This window comes from Myotis davidii, unplaced genomic scaffold (assembly GCF_000327345.1).
Source record: "Myotis davidii unplaced genomic scaffold, ASM32734v1 scaffold523, whole genome shotgun sequence".
Lineage (NCBI taxonomy): Eukaryota > Metazoa > Chordata > Mammalia > Chiroptera > Vespertilionidae > Myotis > Myotis davidii.
The window spans coordinates 377,104-383,048 of NW_006295054.1; positions in this window are offsets into that span (position 1 = coordinate 377,104).

Here is a 5,945-nt window from a genome sequence, read left to right on the forward strand (position 1 = left end):
CTACTTACAATGCAAAAATGCTTTCTTAACATGCTGTCCTTTCAAAAAAGTTGTTGAGTTTTTAAAAGAAAACATTTCACCTGATATGCTTGCTTGGAGCTTGCTCAACACACGCTGCTGATGTATTTTGAACCATTTCTAGATTGCTCTTGGGAGCAGAGACACCTTGGGAAATCTATTCTTGGATCATCCATTTGCTAGGTATATACTGTTGGGACACTTCCTTGATATTTCCCAGCTCTGGGCTCTCATAAAAAATGTATTGAGGCCCTACCTGTGGGCAGTGTTAATGTTTCTAAAGCGAGGGGCTTGAAAGTGCAATCTAGTTAGAAGGTAGGCCCTTAGGGAAGAAAGGGAAGGAACTTGTCCTGAAACTGGGTTTGCACATTCAACTGAATATCACAGCTCAATGAAAACCGTTTTCTCAAGACACCTTTATTAATTCAGCAAATATTTCAGGGCACCTGCTACCTGGCACACACTTCCAGGTGCTTGAGATACATTAAGTGAACAGACAATTAGCCCTGCCCTTGTGGAGCTTACATTTATGTTTTACATAAGGTGGAGGCAATGGCAAAGGTCTGTACTTAAGACCAGAAGTATTTTGTGTGGGAGGATGGACATTGTGGGAGAGCTCCCAGCCAAGCATTCCTTGGCACTGGCACTCACGCATGTGATGTCCTAGCCACTGGGGTAAAGGCTGGATACACAAAGCTTAGCAAAACAGGTTCGTCCCCTGCCTTCAGGAAGTTTACAGAACAGAGAAGGAGGGAGCCACTCAGGGATGCGTGGCCATCTACTTGTAGCAGAGATCAGGGCTCTGAAGAAAAGAAGCCCAAGAGTCCTCACTGAAGGAGAGTGAGCCAGGCTGGGCCGAGAAAGATCCAGCTTCCGGAGGAAGTGATGATTGAGATGAGGCCTAGAGGACAAAGGAATGAGGGAGGTGACAGGGTGGAGGATAAGGAAGACATGTGAGACAGCACGAGGTGGCCAGAGGCCCAAAGAAAGCTAGGGAAGAATGCAGAGATGAGGCTGGGAGGAGGGCAGAGCTGCACGCCCCTGACCACACTCAAACTGCAGTATGTACTAAAAAGTAAAACCTTAGGTCAGCAATTTTCAACCCTTTTCACCTCATGGCACACATAAACTAATTAGAGGCCTGGTGCATGAAATTCGTGCATGGGTAGGGTCCCTAGGCCTGGCTGGTGATCAAAGCCTATCAGGGCCTTCCGGCTGCCAGCCAGGGCCTTCCTTCCTGGCTGCCAGCTGGGGCCTTCATTCCGCTCCGCCCTCTGGTGGTCAATGCACATCCTAGTGCAGTGATGGCAAACCTATGACATGCGTGTCAGAGGTGACACGTGAACTCATTTTTTTGGTTGATTTTTCTTTGTTAAATGGCATTTAAACATATAAAATAAATATCAAAAATATAAATCTTTGTTGTTCTTTAAATATATTTTATTGATTTTTTACAGAGAGAGAGGGAGAGAGATAGAGAGTTAGAAACATTGAAGAGAGAGAAACATCGACCAGCTGCCTCCTGCACACCTCCCACTGGGGATGTGCCCACAACCAAGGTTCATGCCCTTAAGCAGAATCGAACCTGGGACCCTTCAGTCCACAGGCCGATGCTCTTTCCACTGAGCCAAACCGGTTTGGCAAATCTTTGTTTTACTATGGTTGCAAATATCAAAAAATTTCTATATGTGACACGGCACCAGAGTTAAGTTAGGGTTTTTCAAAATGCTGACATGCCAAGCTCAAAAGTTTCGCCATCACTGTCCTAGTGAGAGATTGAACTACTGGTCTCCTGGTCAAACTCCTGAAGGGATGCTTTGCATATTAGCCTTTTATATAGAGAGATTACGAAAATTCTGCAGCACACCAACAAAATATATATTTTTTTGCCAATCTGACCAATAAAAAAAGAAAGTTATAATTTTGATTAATTCACACAGGGTGGCTATTGTTGTATTGGCTGTTATCATTTTTTTATTGGACAATGTAAGGGAAAAGAGGTCAGTGCCCCTGATTAAATAATCAAGTATTGCATATTTCAAAAATTCTGTGGCACATGGGTTGAAAAATCACTGCTTTAGATCATTAATTATGTAGTAAGTCAGACTATACTGTTCAATTTCATATGATTACACTTTAAATATCCACATGGAAATAATTATTTTCTTTCTGGTTGGGGATTATAGTAAAGGAAATTTGGTTTGATTTGGGATTAGAAAGCAGAGGATTTTCGATCAATAAACAGTTCTCGAGCAACGTCCATACCTCCAACACTAGGTGAAAAGAGATATTAACACCAGCCACTCGATCCTCACAGTCTAATCATACACACAGAAGTATACAAATTCATCTAGAGCAGTGGTCAGCAAACCGCGGCTCGCGAGCCACATGCGGCTCTTTGGCCCCTTGAGTGTGGCTCTTCCACAAAATACCACGTGCGGGCGCGCATGTACAGTGCGATTGAAACTTCGTGGCCCGTGCGCAGAAGTCGGTTTTCGGCCTGGGCGAGTCTATTTTGAAGAAATGGCGTTAGAAGAAGTGGGGGTACTTCGCTGAGGTAGACCCCTCAGATTGAGGACGTTTTTAGCAAAGGCCAGCTTAGGAGTACCCTAATTAAGTTAATAACAATGTACCTACCTATATAGTTTAAGTTTAATAAATTTGGCTCTCAAAAGAAATTTCAGTGTTGTACTGTTGATATTTGGCTCTGTTGACTAATGAGTTTGCCGACCACTGATCTAGACTATTCAGAAAGTGACCAAAGAGAGAGGTGCATGTGTGGGCCAACCTTCACCTGTTGCATCTAGCTGAGCTGAGGACTTTAAATTGCAAACATCCCTGAGTACTGAACAGTGTAAAGTAGTTTTAGAAATTTTAGGTTCTGGAGTCAGATAAACGCAGATTCAGTCCTTGCTTTGCCCCCTTACTAGTTGTATAACTTTGGGCAAATTACTTAACTACCCCATGGCTCAGTTTCCATACCACGCCCCCGCCCACCCCCCCCAAAAAAAACAACAACAACAACACACACACACCAGGATTTATTCGTTTCTTACCATCTATGATGGTTGGAAGATGAAGCTAAAGCATATAAAGTGCTTCTCATAGTGCCTAACACATAGGAAGCACTTAATAAACATTAGTTACCATTGTTAGCCCACCATCTTAGGGAATGAGGGGTTCAGAACTCTGCCAAATTACCTGGCAGGATGCCACTACGAACACCAGGGTTTATGCTCACATCTGTTCAGAAAATTTCAGTTTTTCTCTCCTAGGAAAGAATTTAGTGATAGTAGTTTCCTATGTTGCCACAATAGGAGGATAAATTCATTTGAAATGCATGTATGAGAACAGAAACTGATGCAGAACTAGCACCAAAAGAACAGATGCAATGCACAAAGAATAAGGAAAAAGATTAGGACTGTGCCTCATAGGGGAAAAAATTTAATAACTACTAAAATGAGCCCTTCCACACAGCTGGGACAGAGTTTACCATCCAAGAGAAACCCTCTGACCCAAGCTGAGGAATAACACACAGAATGACTAATATTAAAAGACTGCATCCAGTCTCCTCAAAGCCATTTAGAACCAGAAAGCACTACCATATGTAATACCCTTTGTAATACTTTAAGCAATAAAAAAACAAAAACAAAAAAAAAGCACTACCTAGAAATGTTTATCACCGTCATTGTTAGTAATTACTATTTTGCTTTTGTATTCATCACGCGAATGTGACAGAATAATTCAGATCCCACAATTCATACAAGCAGAGCAGGTAGAGACAGACCGCAGCTAAGGTCTCAGAACATGGTTCTTCTGCCAAATAGATAGGATTCAAAGCTTAGGAATGATTTCTTCAGAATTTTCAATTTGGAAGGAACCCTGTAGATCAACCTCTAACCTACATGAGTGCTGTCCTTGTCACTGGATTAAAATGGGGAAAAGAGCCCTGACCGGTTTGACTCAGTGGATGGAGCGTGGGCCTGCGGACTGAAAGGTCCCAGGTTCAATTCTGGTTAAGGGCATGTACCTTGGTTGCGGGCACATCCCCAGTGGGGGGTGTGCAGGAGGCAGCTGGTTGATGTTTCTCTCTCATCAATGTTTCTAACTCTCTATCCCTCTCCCTTCCTCTCTGTAAAAAATCAATAAAATATATATTTTTTAAAAAATGGGGAAAGGATGCCCTGGCCAGGGTGGCTCAGTTGGTTGGGCATCATCCTGTGCACCAAAAGATTGCTGGTTTGATTCCCAGTCAGGGCACGTGCCCAGTTTGTGGGCTCAATCCCCAGAAGGGGGTGTGCAGGAGGCAGTTGATCAATGTTCCTTCTCATATCTATGTTTCTGTCTCTCCCTCTCCTTTCCTCTCTCTCTAAAATATAATTTTAAAAAGGCTTTAAAATGGGGAAAGGAAGGAGAGAGGGAGAGAGCAAGAAGGAAGAAAATTAGAAAAAGAAAAATCAGAATTCTGTAATTCAACACTTACCTAATTCTGTATCTCCTCCCAATCTGACTTCAAACTATTGATACTCAATGGATAGGAGGATTGGTCAGGCATAGACAAGCCATTCTGTACTAAAGGCCACAGTGGGTTCACTCTGTCTTCAACAGCAACTACAGAGTACTACATGGAAGCCTTTGTAGAAAATTCAGACCCTCCCCAGGGATCTGACCTATACAACGTTCTCACCAGGGGCCTGGATGAGGCCATATACTGTGCAATTACCATGGGCCAGTGGACATCTTTGTGAAATTTTGCTGGAAGACCCAGTATGTAACCTACTTTGTTAAAACTTTTATAATCAGGATAAAGGGTATTTCAACACAAGTTTGAACTGTGCAGGTCAATCGAAAAAAGTCTCATTTAAGTGGATTCACATAATGCAAACCTGTGTCATTCAAGGTCAACTCTCTAAGACATGTCTAGTACCCTAGAAGGGCTCACAGTCTAATGAGTGAAAGGAGACACTTGTACCTTCATGGAGATTGAAACTATCATAGCATTGCCAGCAGGACAAATAGTTCAGGAGACAGGAGGCCCAGGTGGGGACCAGCCACATTGTGCCCAAGTCACCATAAAGCAGGGCAGGAAGCTAAATGTCACAAGAGTGGTGTGAACAATTAGGACAAGAGTCCTTGAAGGGAAAGAAACTCCTGATAGAGGTGACAGGGAAAATATAGAGGGTGGATTTTCCTGGGTTTAGGGAAGCATAGGATTTTGGTAGATAGAGATGGCGTGATGTAATGATCTATTGTAGATCAGAGGTTCTCGAGGAGTAGATGCTGGGCCTGCAACATTCATAACACCTGAGAACTTCCTAGAAATGCAAATTCCAGGGTCTGCCCTTGACCCGCTGAATCAGAAATGAATCTTAACAATCTGTGTTTAGCATCCACATGACTCTGACACATACTCTAGTTTGAGAATCCGTGATCCAGATTTAAGACTCTCAACAGGGGGTCAAGAATTTGGATGGGGGAAAAATATATCTTTATTTTTACTAACCTATAATAAAATTTAGCATTTTCTTCCATTGGGAGTGTAGGCAAACCACTATGATAGTTATTAGGATCAATGCTAAATCTTACTGTTTATAAATGCATTAATAAAGAAGAACACATATAACATCACAGATTTTTATAACAATATTTCAGCATAATAGGTTTCCTTGGTAATTTTATGTCATAATTATATGCATTAAAAAACATTCCGAGAAAGTGCCCATTGGCTTCACAGGTTACCAAAGAGATTCCATCATTAAAAAGCTGTTAAAAACCCCTACACTAGAAGAATTCTAGACAAAGAAAATTGAGCAAAGGCTAAGAGGTGAAAAAAATACAGGGCAGGGCAAGTATTCTATTTTGACTGACCTGTGAGGAAACAATGGAAGAGAAAAAAAAGAAAAAAAGTCTGAACTTATCAGAACTGC